Raw genomic sequence first — 17,410 nt, 5'->3', positions numbered from 1 at the left:
TTTTTGCAGGGCTCTTAGAAGCATGAAATGGACTTATATTTTCTCTGTCATCACTATAGTGAAAAGTTTGGGACAGTATTCATTCTTGTGATGCCTTAAAGGAGAACTCCGGTCAATTTTAACATTGAGCTCATTTTTTTGTAAATTTGGAGTGCTGTCAATACAAAAATCGGTGTTGCCTACAATTTGCACCCTGTTGACTTCAATGGGGCAAGTTTTAAACCTTCTTTTAGTCTCTTAACATCTTTGATATGTCATTACAAGTGCCCAGCCATGTTAGATGATTCCTTCAGAGTGAACACGGTGAATCTGACTTCAGTAGATGTGAAAGATATGAATAAAAATGAGTTATTTCAGCCAGCGCAAATACCTGTATTTACATCATGTTTTCGGTCGAAGGGATTTGCGCTGGCTGAAATAACATCATTTTTATTCATATCTTTCACATCTACTGTAGTCAGATTCACCGTGTTCATCTTGTGTCCATCTAACATGGCTGGGCACTTGTAATGACATATCAAAGATGTTAAGAGGCTAAAAGCAGGTTTAAAACGTGCCCCATTGAAGTCAACAGGGTGCAAATTTTAAAAAGAGGATAACACAGTGTAGGCAACACCGATTTTTGTCGTTGTTCTCTGTATTGACAGCACTCCAAATGTACAAAAAAATAAGCTCAATGTTAAAATTGACCGGAGTTCTCCTTTTAAGCAGCCTGTGCTGCTATAACATCAATGCAATGATTAGTCACATTGCATTACGGCTCCTGTGGTTGGTTTATAAAACAGTTGTCTTCAGAAGTGAGATAACTTTGATTAAAGGGATAGTTCTCGCAATTTTTTTTATTTAAGTGTGTATTTTCTACTGTATTCTGCTGCCTAGTGCTTTGACGGGACTGTTTTACCACCCTTTTGTAGTTTCACTTCAACAACTCCAAATGAATGTTTAAAACTAACATTAAATTACATGAAGGAATGCCAAGAGTGCCTCAATTTTCATTTTCATGTCATTGACCATTTTATAACCGCAAGAACATTCACATTCTAACCACCTTCAAATTACTATTACCGAATCTATTGTCTGACCATTGTACATGCTAACCCGACTCACTCTTTTGCCATTAATACATTTATTAGTACACTCTAATTTACCATGGCTGTCTCTGTTTTTGTTGTTTTTGCATACTCCCCATCTATCCATGGTCATTTGTCATCTTCTGCCATTTGCCACCTTCCATATTGTTCTAAGCATAGCCATTTTGTACCCGACAACAGTATCTCTCTAACTTAGACCTCTACATTATTTTCTCCATTGACTGTATGGCACAGAGCAACGCCACTTATCTACCAATTATTTACCTCCATATATTGACACCTTTTTTGCACTATTTGTACAAAATTGTAAATGTTTGATCTGCTGACCTGCATACTGTATTTGTATTTGTATTTTATTTATAAAGGACAGCACACATTAATCAACATTACAGTAAATGTGTCAGTATTAGCCTACTGGCTAATTTCCAACTGTAGTCCTTTGGCAAGATGTTTTGAAGCCTTTAAAATATTAATATATACAGTAAACAGCATACATCAAGACATAATAAAGCAGCAAGTAAAACATAACAATTTGCACAACATAAAACCACACAGAACATCCAGAAACGTTAAAACAACAGTACAGTTAACTGACAACGGACAGAAAACTTGGGAAGTATTAGCAGCAGGTTGAAGTATTACAGAGTTAAATGTGCAATGCACTTTTTTTAATTAAAATGTTCACAAGTTTGATTTTTCAAGAGCCAGGCCTTAAGACTTCGCGTGAAAATATAGTAGTTGTTTTCTATTCTTATTTCAGTTGGTATGGTGTTCCATAATTGAGAAGCTCTTACAGAAAAACATGATTGGCTAAACGTGCTGGACCTAAAAGGGATTACACAATCTCCTCTTAGAGCTGATCTTGTAGTTCTGTTGGTGACATTTTTCTGCTTAATAAAAGTACCAAGTGGTGGTGGAGCTTTTCCATTTAAAATCTTAAACACCAGACAGATGTCACTATATTTCATTAAATTTTCCCAACTAAGAATTTCGTATTTATCCAAGATATTACAATGATGGTAGGTTTTGGGTTTCCTATATAACACTTTGTGAGTCTGTTTGTACAAAGAAAGGATAGGCTTTAGTGTTGTACATTTTGCTTGAGTCCAACTTGTCATACAGTAAGTCAAGTGAGGGATGATCATTGCATTAACATATAATTTTGCTGTTGTAGTAGTTAAGCAGTTTCTTATATACTTAAAGTTAGCCAAATTGTATTTAGTTATTTGCATAACTTTCTTCACTTGTTTTTTGAAGGACAGGGTGGAGTCAAGGATAACGCCTAGATATTTAACATGAGATGCTATTTGAAGGACCTCACCGGACACATATACTTTAGGATGATATTCAGATGCAGAGTTTGTTTTTGTAAAAAACATGCAGACAGTCTTCTTAACATTAAGAAACAAATGTGAATCATTAAGCCATTTGTTTACATTAATCATTACTGTATTGAGTTTAGAAGCGGCTTGTTCTTTGGTTCTTGCGTGAACATATATTACAGTATCATACAGTATACTGCATTCCTATGTTTACTGTGTTCTTTTGTCTTGTAATTACACGTGTAACTTTATGTTTTTTTTTGTACCTCGACGCTTTTATCTTATTGGCCAGGTCGCCATTGTAAATGAGAAAGTGTTCTCAATGTGCTCACCTGGTTAAATCAAGGTTAAATGAAATGAAAATGAAATTCTCACGGATGCAAGTGCTTAAGAAAGTGGAAAGAATGCATGAGTATTTAAGAAACGAGAGCAAAGCTTTAATTTAAGAAGAAAAGACACTCTCTCAACTTCACCATCAAAACAATCAATCATTCTGCCGAGAGCAAAGCCTGCATTTACTCAATGTACAGTCGCCTGTCACAATATATGAAAAAAAATACAACAAAGCAAAAATAATTACTGCAGATATAAATAAAACAGAGATATAACTTTTCTATCTATCTGTTCTCTCTTTTTATGTAAGACCTATGGTGTTTTTTACACATTTCTTACATGTAAAGTCTTAGTATGTAGTGAAGAGAAAATTGCCACCAAAAAAATAAAACCTAAACAAGCTTCGTTCTTTCAGACGTGATTCTTCTTTATTCTTCTATGGTCATTTGCCAATTTAGTAAACATCACAAACAAGATTTTTATGGAACATAAATGTGTCTGACAGATTTTGATAAGCGAATGGATAATTTTGCAAATGATGGCTCACACAATTAAATAATGTTTAGAAGTTATGAATAATATGACAGTTTGATCAGCAAGCCATGCGCATTATTGTTATCATGCAAACTGTAGACATTTGTTCTCACTTTTTTTGCACACATACCAAAACACATTTGCTTAAAAGTATAAGAATTTCAAATCTTGTGTGACTGACAAACTTTTTTTATTTGTATATTACGTAACTGTAACTGGTTGGCCTACGATAAAGACCGAATACATTCGGCAGGATATTCATGTGAAGTTGAGGGGGACTGACTTCATACATCCATTAAAAATCACCTTGGGACCGGTTAGTGAAAAGTCAAGTGCAAAAATGGCTCTGAAAGTGTGGCATACTTTGAAGATGCCACTTGGTTAAGTATTTATTTTTCAAATGCAGTTAAAGTAGGCTATATTCATTATATGACACATTATGATGCTCTTACATTTAATATACTTTATAGATCCCCTTAAGAGGTTGTGTTAGCATACAGGTAGGATGTAAATCCCAGAAGCAACTTCCTTGTAAGAGCACAAAATGCAATATTGAGATTATTTAATATTAGTGAATCAGTTTCCCTCCTACTCTGTTCAGGTAAGTAGGGCAGCATTTGGATGGGTGGAGACGAAATGACTTGATGTATTAAGTTAGCGATGTCACTTTGTATCCAACATCTGCCGCCTAAATGAAGGACCATCTCGACTGTCTTCCGCTGGACCACCAGCTGCTGTGTGACAGCGTGCGAGGGAAACGAGTGTGACAGTGAGTGAGTGAGTGACAGATGCGCTGGGGACTGAGTGCACTTTGCTACTCCAGACTCCCTGACTCCTGAGTGACAGGACGTCAGCCTATATGCCGAAAGAAATGTCTTCTGTCAAAGTTTAAAATCTCAGTGTTTGGTTGAATGCCAGCCAGCCTATTTAGATAAATGTCCCTGTATGAATTTAAACCTATAAAGCAGTGCTTCTCAACTGGTGCGTCGCTACCCAAAAGTGGGTCGCGAGTGTGTAGTCAAATAAAACAACAACAACGTAATTCTAAATGTTTTTCTAATTCGAGACTTTAGTTTATTTTATTTTTCTGCCAGACGCGGTTTAAAGGGTCAGTTCACCCAAAAATTAAAGGGGTGGTAAAGTATGATTTTACTTTTCTAACTGTAGTTAGTGTGTAATGTTGCTGTTTGAGCATAAACAACATCTGCAAAGTTACAACGCTCAAAGTTCAAAGCAAAGGAAGATATTTGCTTTTAAAGAAAAGGACTACAATAAACGGCTGGTAGAGACTACACAACATTCCTCCCAGGTTAGTGACATCAGCAACCCTAAAATGGACATAAGCCCCGCCCCCGGGAACAAGCAGTCCATGTTGAGAAGAGGAAAAGTTGTATAAGAGTACATTTGTGAGTCAGCTCAAACTTTAGCATCCATCTTTTCACAGGCAATATAAAGTCACTCTGTGTGCATCTCACAACAGTTCCTATACGAGCGATTTATAGATTACCATGACAGAATATGCTAATTGAAGATAGTTAACTCCACATCAGCAACATAAATTCATCAACTAACCATTCAGAGACGTCCTGTTGCTTCTACATGTTGTCACTTCTTCTTGAGTCTCTCCATCTTTGTCTGACTCCGTTTTAACATTAAAGACAGAACAGTTTCTGTTATTTTAGTGTGTCTGCGTGAGGTAATCGCAGCTGCTAACACAAACACACACACACAAGCTCTTGAAACCCCGCCCTCTACAGCAGCTCATTTGCATTTAAAGGGGCAGGTACAAAGCGGTGCGTTTTTGCAAACCCTCAAATAGTGACAACTTTACCATGATATATAAAAATATCTGTGGGGTATTTTGAGCTAAAACTTCACACACACACACTCTGGGGACATCAGATATTTATTTTACATCTTGTGAAAATGGCATTTTACCACCCCTTTAAATTCTCACATTAATTACTCACCTTTATGTCGTTCCAAACCCGTAAGACTTTCGTTTATCTTTGAAACAAAAATTAATATATTTTTGATGATCTGAGAGCTTTTCTCAAGCGCTCTCCCTCCATTGACAGCTACGCAACTGAAACTTTAAACCACCCTCTGCTTTGTCTTTGCCTCCACGTTGTGCATTAAACTGTGTATTATCGTCAGGCTTTACAGGGTTAATAATAGTTGTTACTGTTGTCATTCTCTTGGATTTGAGGTAAAATATCTGTTGATATATGAGAGAAATAGAGATTCATTGAATCTCTTTAAGGTTGACCAGGAGAGGTTTTCATTCGGAAATATCAGTGACCTTGTGGCTTTGCTCCAATGACCTTTCACTCAGTATTAGGCATGAGCTGAATAAAATATAATACAGACATAGAAAACCCCTTTTTGCAGGAAAGGTTGCCGGCGGTTACCTGGGGACATGTTTTTCTTTGAAGAGGAAGATCTGAGAACGAGCGGAGCTTGAAATCCACAAACAGTTTCATGAAACACGATGACAAATAGAGCGCAATCTTACTTATCGCTCGGAAAACAAATGTATCTTCATTCACAGCTGGCATCCATGCTCCTGAGTTGCTCTGAGAAACTGTAAAGAGCAAGTGTAAATATGCATTTCATTGCGAAACTCAGACGGCACTTAAAAAATGCACATGCATGTTTGCATGTTGGGTTTATAGTTGATAAACAGGAGGTAGCTGACAAATACATTACTAAGGCCCCTATTTATTTGGGATCTCAAATAGCTTTTGCAAACTATCATGTGTGCATATCTAATTATTTATTTAGTCTTGCATGCCACTTTATGACATTTTATTTGAAATAATAATATTTAAGTTCTGAGTAAAACATATATACTATAAGCCTTCATTTGCATATTAATGTAATTTGTAGACCTATATCACATGCATGTCAGCAATCCAGATGAATTGTGCACTATTTATTATGCGTTTACAAAGTTTTTGTTTTGCAATTATAATAGCGCTAATCAGATTAATAGTCGTTCTTTGCTCAGTTACTGTTTGGGAAATACAGCATCAGGATTTCTAAATCATTATTTGCATACACACAACCTTGTATTTTGTGCATTCTTAGAACAACATCTCAAAGTCATTGTAAGAGCCAGTACAATATGCTTTCAATTTGTATTATTAATATTACTCTCAATTTATTTCTGTTTTATGTACAGTGCTTTATCATTTACAAATCTACTTGATTTTTTCCTGTACTGCATTTACTTAAAGTTGTCCATGTGTATTTTACTTGAAGTGTGCTTTAAAATAACTCCTCCTTTTATGTTCAGGCAAGTATATGCTATTTTAGCTAAAGAAAAAAAGATTCAAGAGGGAGAAGGGGAAGGAGAAACAGTTATCTTACTGTCTGGCTGTCAAAAGTGAGAAATTTGTCTAAATCGGAATCTAGGGAAAATATTGTACGGATTTAAGACGTAAAATTTCAAAGGAATTGGAGCCATACTTGAGCGCTTTTTGGAAGTACTGAACGAATCTAAAGGATTTGACATGTTTTTGCATTTTTGTTTGCGTGAAAATAAATATGCAACAGTTTAACGGACTGGTTGTGTATTTTTTGACGCGTAAGACACTTCAACGCCTAATAGAAGCAAAAAAGCTGTGGCTTAGTCCTTGTTTCTAGTCATTCATGGAAAATCTCAAGATTTGCTATTTTGTGCATCTGAAAGATACAATCCTCAGTAGAATACATTAGTCTCTCAACTTTGTTGTGCATTCTATGAAGTTTGCACGTTTATATATGCAAACCTTTAGCCATTCAGAGCTTATAAGAGCTTTAAAGATTAGTCTCACAACCTGAGACACAAGTGCAAGTATTGTTCTTGTGTACAAATATGTGATAAACATCTTGCATTTTAAATTGAGCAGACAAGCAGTCAAATACTGCCTCAGGACTCAAATTTTATGTTGCATACCATGGAGTTGCACAGCCTTTAATTTCAACAAAAAGTTATTGAATGTATCCTCCCTTTTAAAATTGATTCTTCTATTTATTTTGCTATCTTAACTATGCATGATTATCTGATAAGTTGCATTTCATTATTTGAATGTAGACTTTTTTCCACTGGTTTAGTCATCTTGTGCTGTCAGGACAGGAGTATTTTCTTTCACCACCCCACACTTGAACGTTACCGCCCCATAAGAACGTTTCTTGACTATACAACTAAACAAGTTTTTCTCTGTCCTCGAAAGTGTCCTGCTTTTTGCATTTTGATGATGTTGACCTAAACGCATCCCTGCAGTGGTGACTCTTAAACGTAGCATCTGGCTAACAGAGACATTTGGCAGTAATTGCAGCTTTAACTGGCATGCGGTAATGAAGATCCATGGGCCTGGTTAAAGGTTTATCTGTGCACGTATGGCCCAGCAGATGCTAATGCACAGATTAACGTCAATGGGCAAAGACCTCTGATTTCCACACATGGGTGCTTCTTCATCAGCGCTAATATGCTAAAGTTTACCGAATAGCAGCATTATTATGTTTCCCACACATTCTACAAAGGGAAGTGAGAATCCATTGGCATATATTTCTTCATTACTTTTGACATCAAAGCAGCACACGGCAGATCGGCATCATTTTATACTCTATCATCCTCCCTCTATTTCACACATTCACTTTTCACGCACTGTTCTGAGTATCTAAGCGCTTTTTTCTCACCCATTCTTATTAGACTAAAGCTTCAGCCGCAAATCCGCACGAATGTCTGATTGAAATTTTATTCTTTTTATAAAGACATGCAGGTGAATAGTTGAGATGCCGACTAACACCTCAGCACTGATTTCCAAACTCGCTTCTTCAAGTCTATTTTCATGTCGTGTGTGTGCCGTTATCTGAGGTTCCAATGCATAAAGAACTTGGCCAAGAATAAACCATTTACTGAATCATGAATATGGAAAATGTCCTCATTCCTTTCAACATTTCCAATTATCGAAAAGTGCTATGTGTATTGTCAAATAAATTCACACCAATTTCTCTCTCTCTCTCTCGCACTTCTCCGCCTGCCTTCTGCCTCAACACAGTGGCTCTGTTCCCAAACTCAGTGAGCTGCTTTACTCTCTGTTGCCTACATATAGCTGCCTTCTAATGTTTACTTGTTTTAAAGCTAGTTATGAAATAGTTACACATTCCTGCCAGCTGATATTTCAACCTGAATAGGTACTGACAAGTGCCTAAAACCCAATTTAACTCAAGTCGATCATTTCAAACTCTCTACACTACTTAGGCAGCAACGCCATGCATGTTACATAGCCTACTGGTTAAAATATTTTCAAAATTAATATCTCAATAATAACATTTTACTTTGATTAATTTAGCAGATTTGTATTATATTTTATTTTTGATCAATACTTTTAAGTATTTAATGAATTATTTACAATCAACATTTCTCTTGCTTTGTCTGCCATCTGAGGTTATTGCAATGTATTGTGGGATTATTCTTCTCCATTAAAGATATGCACCTTAGAATTTAGACAAAGAAAAGTTCATTTGCAACATTTTGAATCAGCCTTCACATTCTGAGAGTGTCTGTATGCTTTAAATGCTGCCTATTGGAACAGAGACAGTATCTTGTGCCATATTCCAGCTAGGCTGCGTTCTTCCAGTCCAAAATTGTAATGCCCTTCACTTGCTAACTTCCCTCCGTCTTGTTCACTCGGATGTACGTCATTGCTTACGTTGCATGAGTGCCCACCACTGGCAGAAACTGCAATCGGCTGAATTGGAACGTCCTAAGCCCTTGAGCACTTGGATTTCGCTATGGAGTTGATTTATTATTTGAAATGTTTTCCCTTTAAGAATTTGATATATCATACAGTTGTTTGTTGTGGCGTTGATTAGACGAGATCTGTGGTGGCGTCACAATCGTTCTGCATTGTGGGACATATAGGCTGCTGATGTGTACATATGAAGTAGACTTGCTCCCTCTGTCTATAAACTTCGCTCGTCCACTTCAAGAAGTGGAACGCACTTCAAAATGGCGGCAAAAGGGGAAGTGCTTATGGTGCGTTCACACCGGACACGAATAGCGCGTCAGGCGCGAGTGATTTCAATGTTAAGCCAATGCAAAAAATACACGCGTAAAAAATCCTGCGGCGTGAATGAGGCGTAGAGTGCGGCGCGGTAGACGTGAATACGCCTCAATCGCGCGTCAAGTTCGCGCGAATTGAGCGAATGATTTTATAGTGCTTTTTGTTCATTCACGCGTTTGACGCGAATTCGCGTCTGCCGCCCGATTTGAAAAATCGAACTTCTGCGTCAATTCGCGGCGAGTTAACCAATCAGAAGCCTGCTTGCTTCACGTGGCATAAAGTGACATAGGATTATGATCGCTCCGATGCGGGACAGCAGGTCATCAAACTGGGCGCGGGACAAGCGGATGTACCGCTGAAAGCGGCCGTCATCCAGGCGCAGCTTCTGGAGCAAATGGTGAAAAACTCGCCAATCTGGGTTCGCCTCCGAAGGGTCTGGTGGATCCAAATACGGCGACGATGATCCCTACGCCACCGTTCTGCTCTCCAGAGCAAATACAGAGCGGTGACTCTCTCGATAAATGATCTATCAACATCACACATCTTGTAAAAAGATGGCCGCCAACGGGTTTCGAAACTTTTGAAACATTGAAACAATTTCGCTCTTGACGCGCGAATGGACACAAAGTGGTCAAGCGTATAACTAGACGCGGCAGGCGCGAATTTGACGCGCTATTCGTGTCCGGTGTGAACGCACCATTAGGGAAGTTCGCAAGTGCGTGTCTAAAAGTGGACTGGAACGCAGCCCTAGTCTCACGTAGGCAGACCTTCAGACTGATGGCAGAAGGTCTGGTCTCCAAAGCAGCTTTCATTGGCCAAGAACCAGCCAGAGGCCGTCTGACTGACATGTAAAGCAACCAATCACTGTTTGTTTTGTTCAGCATTAGGGGCGTGAAAATGTAACATCGATGTCCTTACAATAACAGAGAGACGTGTAAAAATCTTTCAAAGAGTCTATGTGATCTTCTCATACTTCTGAAAATCCAGTGTTTAGTTAATCCTGATAAGCGCTCATTGTCGCAGTTGTAAACACGACAGCTTAATTTTATCATTTGCAAACATTATCGGAACTTTACCATTGAATGTTTTCTAACATTCTGAAGCAAGTAAAAAATGTTAGAAAAACATCCAAATAAAATGTTTCAGAAAAAAAATAGTTCCATAAACTGTGAATATATAATGTTTTTGAGAACATTATTAAAGACAACTTTGATCGAACATTCTGTTAGCGTTACTCATGTTTGTTCATAACTCTGAGAGAACCTTACCAGAAACGTTAGATCAAGTTCTGAGAACGTTCCCTGTTTGCTAGGATTATACATTGTTTGTTTACAAAAGCATTATGCCTTATAAGATTTTAATGTGATGTTGTTACCACTGCAGTAAGTCAGAGGCTTGTTAATGCGATATGATTATCTCCAGAGAGCTAACACTATTAGGTCTATGTTAAATACATCACAATTAAGTATTCATTCGTGTTCGACTGCGGTCCTGTTCGTTGTAGTGAGTTGCAACTGCTTTCTGCATTAAACATTATGCATTAACTTATCTCACATTCTTCACGTTGAATCCCATTGTGTGCTGTAATATGCAGAATGTGAATTTTTAATGAGTACACTCATTTGACAAGGGCGTCTGGTTTTACGGACATGATATGAGGTTTTTAATCCTTCATAATATCATACTAGATCTTTTGCTGTCAGCCGGTCTCTGAACGTTCTCTCTGTTGTTTCGTATTAGAATGGAGAGAAGCATATCAGGGCAGCTTCACTGCGTTACAAGTGTAAAGTAGTTCATCAGAGCCTGTGTCTTCCCACAGCAAATTCTGGAAAATGGAGCTAGCGATTGATATGGAAATATTGACCCGTTCCAAGCGCTTGACTGTGTTAGTAGAGTTGTGGCAGGGCTAATGATGCATTAGCTTTTACAGTTGAATTGTGTAATGTCTATAAAGTAGTGACACCAAACATTATTCCAAAAAAAAATCTGTTTCACAAACTTTGTCTGTTTACATTATTGTGAACTATTTGGCTGTTAGGCCTATACTGTTAAATCTTGTTACAATAATTTGGCCGATTAATTATGCATGCATATGCATTAAAATATTATCTTGCATGCAAAGTATATGTCTCTGAAACCATTGATTGTGAAGGTTCTGCATTTAAAGTGCTTCTTAAATAATATTGTTAGTTTGAAAGAATATCACAAGTTTGAACAGGTAAAATTGAACAGGTCTTTCTTTTTCAATAAAGGGTCTTTTGGAAGAAAGGAAAACTGTATGGTTAAGGATCATAGTATTATTTTGTTGTTTATTTTTACACTATCGTTCAAAAATTTGGGGTCGGTATGATTTTTTTTATGTTTAAAAAAAAAAAGTATCTTATGCTCAACAATGTAACATTATTTGATTAAAATAAAATAAAAAACGTAATATTGTGAAATCGTTTTACAATTTTATTATTATCAGTGTTAAAAAAACACTGGTGCTGATAAATATTTTTGTGGATTTGTTTTAAAGATTCATTGATGAATAGAAAGTCCAAAAGAACAACATTTATTTGAAATAGATATATTGTGTAACATTATAAATGTCTTCACTGTCACTTTTGATCAAACTAATGCATCCTTTTTGAATAAAGTAACCCTAAACCACAAACTTTTGAGCGGTAGTGTAAGTTATTGCAATTTGTATTTAGGTTTGTATTTCCTTTTTAATGTGTGAAGTGACACCAAAAATAACCATGCAATGTTTTGAAAGCCTTTTTCTTTTCAGAAACCAACCTATAAAACAGCAGTTTAAGTTGAGTTTCCAGAATCAGCGCCTGTTTTAGTTCACTTTGAGGCCAGACCGGTGGAATCAACCGCGGTTTGACTTTGTATCTGTGACCTGAGAATCTCATGGAATTATGATCATTTCACATGCCCCTGAACATTCACTCCCAGCGGCTAGATAGTAGAATCCCAGCATCAAAATGTCAAAGATTGGTGTCTTGATATAGCTTTAACCATTTCCTGCTGGGCTCCAAGAGTCTAGTGTAAGTCATGCAGTGCCGTGTTTAAAGGGCCGCAGATCAGCGAGGAGATAAAAGCCAACAGGAACGATCCTCCTAATGTGTTTCTCTGAATGACCCCGAAGACAGATCTCTGTACTAATCCCTGCCATACGCCAGGGGAAATTAATAGTACATCTGAAGAGAGAATTGCCATTGTTGACATTAGAGAGCGGGTATGTGACTGTGTGTTCATGATGGAAAGAAAGGCAAGATTGGACCCTGTGTGCAGGTGAGATACGACCAAAACTGACACACGCTATTTTATATGTTTACTCGTCTTGTGTCTTAAGGGACTGATAAACTGAGGTGCACCAAATGTTTGAATTTCATCATAATACCTTTGTGAACACCAGAGAGCAATTCTACATGGAGGTAGAGGAAAAGCTGGATAAATGTATCACTCAATATATTAAATATGGGTAATAATTTAATACACAATGCACACAGTGTTGTCATATCAGATCTTTACAAGTGCAATTCAATCTTCTACTTCCTCTCGATATATCAGAAGCATCTGTGTTGAGTGGTTTAAGCCTGAAGAATGAAGATCAATGTTGGGTCGTTTGAGATGCTATTGTATTTTAATATACATATTTTTATAGATATACTCGGATATATAATTTGTTATATTAAAAATGGAAACACTTGTAGGGCTATGAAACGATTAATCGCGATTAATCGCATCCAAAATAAAAGTTTGTGTTTACATAATAAATGTGTGTGTACTGTGTATAATTATTTTGTATATATAAATACACACATGCTTGTATATATTTAAGAAATATTTGCATGTATATTCTGTATATAGATTTATATATAATTTATATTATATATAAATATAAATGTTTTATACATAAATAACACATTTTTCGTAAATATATCCATGCACGTGTGTGTATTCATATATACAAAAAAATTATACACAGTACATGCACATTTATTATGTAAACACAAACTTTTATTTTGGATGCGATTAATCGCGATTAATCGTTTCACAGCCCTACTTTATGGAAGAAATATGGAAAATTGCAGAAATAATTTTTCTGACAAGTTTTAGCTGGAGCTTTGGAGCACAGGAGTGTGTCAGAGTTATGTGTATTGGTTTCTTGTATATCCTTTCAGTGTAGCGTTCTCCTTACCCTTGTCAGTATCCTTGGTTATTCATGAGTTAATGATTATGTTCACCTGTCTCCTATTCTGACCTCAAACGCACTATTGGGCTAAGTTCATTGATTTCCATTAGTCTTATAATAAAATCAGAATAATATTTGACGCTCGGAAGATTTTAAACAGTGCTAGTATAGTCTAAGACACTGCGCATGTGTTGGAACAGCATTACAGCAGCTGAATGACACTGATCAAATGAGCGATGTTTATTATATCTATGAGTGTGGGGGGTGTTAACTTCTGTTCTTGCTGTCTGGTATAGAGACATTGAGAGCAATGAGCCATACTTAGACAGATAGTTAAACTAGAGAGTTAATGTGTTTTGCCTGCAGAGAGGGAAACCTGTAGGTGTCTGACAAATCTAAATCAGGATGAAAAAAAATCACGATTTTGCGTGCATCTTTCTTTCTCAATTAAATCTGCCAAACAAGACTGTCGCATGAAACGGTCTTTTATCAGTCAGAGGGTCATTTGTCAAAAAAACTGTCAGTGAATTCAGCAAACTCCCTCTCTCCCCATCTTAATGACACATCTCAGGGCATGAAAAGAGGACAACTACACACTCATTCCTGTTCTCGTTATTTATCATGATCCGTGTTCTCCCCTCCCTCACTCGGGCTCGCTCTACACCCTATACGTCTCTGAGGATGGGTTGAGTTCAATCAGACACATCCTCCACCCACTGTGAAATATGAGAGAGTTCAGAGATGCAGTTCTCCACAGATGGTTTCAGAGGAGACTGTGGGGGTGGTAGGTAGCTACTAGTATCTTGTAATGAGTTTTTAAAGTATATCTGTGTGTATATTTAGATGTCTAAATAGATATTAGGGGTTGAACGACTTTCTTGGCAAATTTTTTTTTCTCGACTAGTCTCTAATGACGTCCTTGATGAACAAATAACTGAACCTCGAGCTGAGATGTGAACACGTGTTGCCTTGTGCACAGCTATGGCATATAACAGCTTGTTTTTATCAGTTATTTTGTCTTTGGGTCGTTATATTTCTCACAGATTTCTGCTCGTTCTCAGTCAGATATAGATAAAGTTGCACAGTAAATATGCATTGCGATTGCGTGTGATTGCAGCTGGCAGCCTCTCTCTACTTATAGTCAAGCTGTAGGTTTTAGTTACTAAGAACTATATGCTAGAACTTTTCAGTTTCTAAGCTATTTTATTGATAAATCACAAAACAGAGTTTACAATACATTTCTGCGCTACTGAATTAATCTGTGTGCGCACGTTCTTCACATGAAATGGCACTGTCTGTGTGTGTGCGTAATGCAGCAGCAGCTTAGAACGGCGATTCATTTACTTGTACACTAAACTGTGTAAAACGTGCATTCACACGATCAATTTTGAGCATCCAGATGATATAGTCAAACATATATTGTGGAGCGCTCTCTGAGTATGCATTTATTTTTCATTTTAACTGAAAAAGTGGACTAAATACTTCTTATCCTATTGCGCTCTCTAGTCAATGTCAAGGATTAGTTAACTTTCAAAAAAATGTTTGCTGATAATTTACTCACCCAGATGTCATCCAAGATGTCCGTGTCTTTCTTTCTTCAGTCGAAAAGAAATAAGGTTTTTGAGGAAAACATTCCAGGCTTTTTCTACACAGAATGGTCTTCAATGGCAACCCTCTATCCCAATGTTCAGAAGGTTCAATAATAAGGGTCTTATCTAGCGAAACAATCGTCCTTTTTCTAAAAAAAAAAATTATGTAGGCTATATACTTTTTGTGCTGGTCTGCTACGCGCCACGCATTACGTCATCACGTTGGAAAGGTCACGTTCACGTCATCTATCTAAGACTAAGTTATTTGTCTGTGTACTCCGGTTCAAAAAAGTAGGGAAGGGCGAAAAACTCCAATCTCATTTTCTCCTCCAACCTCAAAATCGTTCCACATCTTTTTTTAATTTATTTTTATTATTATTATAAAAAATAAATGTGTGACCTTTCCAATGTGATTACGTAATGCGTGGCGCATCGCAGACCAGCACAAGACGAACGATTGTGGTTAAAAAGTATATCATTTTTTTTGTTTGTTTGTTTAAATGACCGATCGTTTCGCTAGATAAGACCCTTATTTCTCGACTGGAATCGTGTCGAGACTTTGAAGCATTGAGACGGACATTTGAACCTTCTTTTGAACATTGGGAGATGGTTGCCATTAAAGTCCACTCTGTGTAGAAAAATCCTGGAATTTCTTTTCGACTGAAGAAAGAAAGACATCTTGGATGACATCGGGGTGAGTAACTTTTCAGGAAAAAAATGTATGAAAGTGAATTAATCCTTTAAAGCGTTGGCAGACCATTAAAGTCCACTAGTTTGTTCAGCCTGTAAAGATGTGTGTTTGCGCCTTCCAGACAGTTTGTGTATATGGTGGTGACTCTTTCTGCAGTTATATCCATGCGCCTGTAGGTGGCGACAAGTAACTGTCACTGAAATTATTAATTCAGGAACGAACATGTGACAGTGGCTCATTTCAGAACCTCATACTAGCATACTACTCTTACTATTTCTGCCATAAAAAGATATGGTCAAATTAGTAAGAGTAGTACACTAGTATGTGGTTCTGAATTCAGCATTTCTTTATAAGTGAGTTATTAAATTATTAACAAATCTCTCAAAATCATTCCGTAAAAAAACAAATGATTCTTCATGTGAATCACTGAATCGTTCACTTAGTCAATGTGTACAAAAACAATGATTAATTCAGTAAAGAAACAAATTAATGTGTTTATGAGCGAGTAATATTCTGCATCTGAAATTGCATACTTGCATCAGAAATGGCATACTTCCCAACTATATAGTAGGCGGAAAAAAACAGTATGTGACAAAAGAAGTATATCCAAATTCACAGAACTCATAAAAGAGTAGGCGAAATGTGTGCATGAGAAAGAGACGTTACACATGACAGATTAGAGAGAGAAATCAAAGAGAAGGGCATATCAAAGAGAAGGTGGAGCCAACATGAAACGGAGAAGTGCCAGGAAGTCAGCGAGATAGAGTAGCATACTTACAGGAAAGCTACAAGAAACAAAAGCACTGCACAGATGCTTCCCTGCACATCCTGACTGGTACACTACCTGACAAATGTGTGAGAGCTCATTTGTAACATTTTCTGCTTGTCATCGACCCTAATATGTTGTCGCCGAGAGAATGTGAGTTTGCCCACATGATCAATGGGCAGGCATGGAGAGGGACATCTCACTATTAAGCGCATTCATTGGGGAGGATGCAAACGATGTGGGTGCCGAGTGATGTGCCAGCTGAGACGCTAGTTGTCAGATAGATTAGAAATTGCACTTTTTGGTGCGCAGCCAAGCGTGAGCCTTCAACGCATACCAATAAAGAAAAGACTGTGAGACTGCATTTGATCAATGTCATCTTTCATGCCCTGGAAATTTCCTCTTGCTTTCCAAAACACAGCATGAAAATAAAGAGATTCTTTGATTGTTTGTGATCAAACAGGGGGGTGTTTAAGTAGGACATTTTAAAGTAAAATTAGATTTTTATGTTATTTTCAACCTAGAAAGGAAATATTCACACAGATCTGCACAAAAAGAGATGTTTCACAAGATGTTTCTTCTTTATCCAACAACAACTGAAGCTGTTTAGCTTCAAGAAAGATCAAAACACACCAGAAAAGCCCCAGAAAAATAGTATGGCATGCACATATATAAAGCCATAGCTTTGAACAGGCCGAAATCAATGCATTATTCATTCATAAAAAGCCCTTTGCTACAAGTTCTTAAAATTTTCAAATTGCACCTGAAATGCTGACTGGTCAATCAATAATGTCATTGGTCATTGCTTGTTGCATCATTTGAATATACAGGAGTGCACTTAAATT

The sequence above is a fragment of the Phoxinus phoxinus genome (assembly GCF_949152265.1).
Source record: "Phoxinus phoxinus genome assembly, chromosome: 21".
Lineage (NCBI taxonomy): Eukaryota > Metazoa > Chordata > Actinopteri > Cypriniformes > Leuciscidae > Phoxinus > Phoxinus phoxinus.
The sequence above is the reverse complement of the archived record's forward strand: the minus strand, read 5'-3'. Positions refer to the sequence as shown.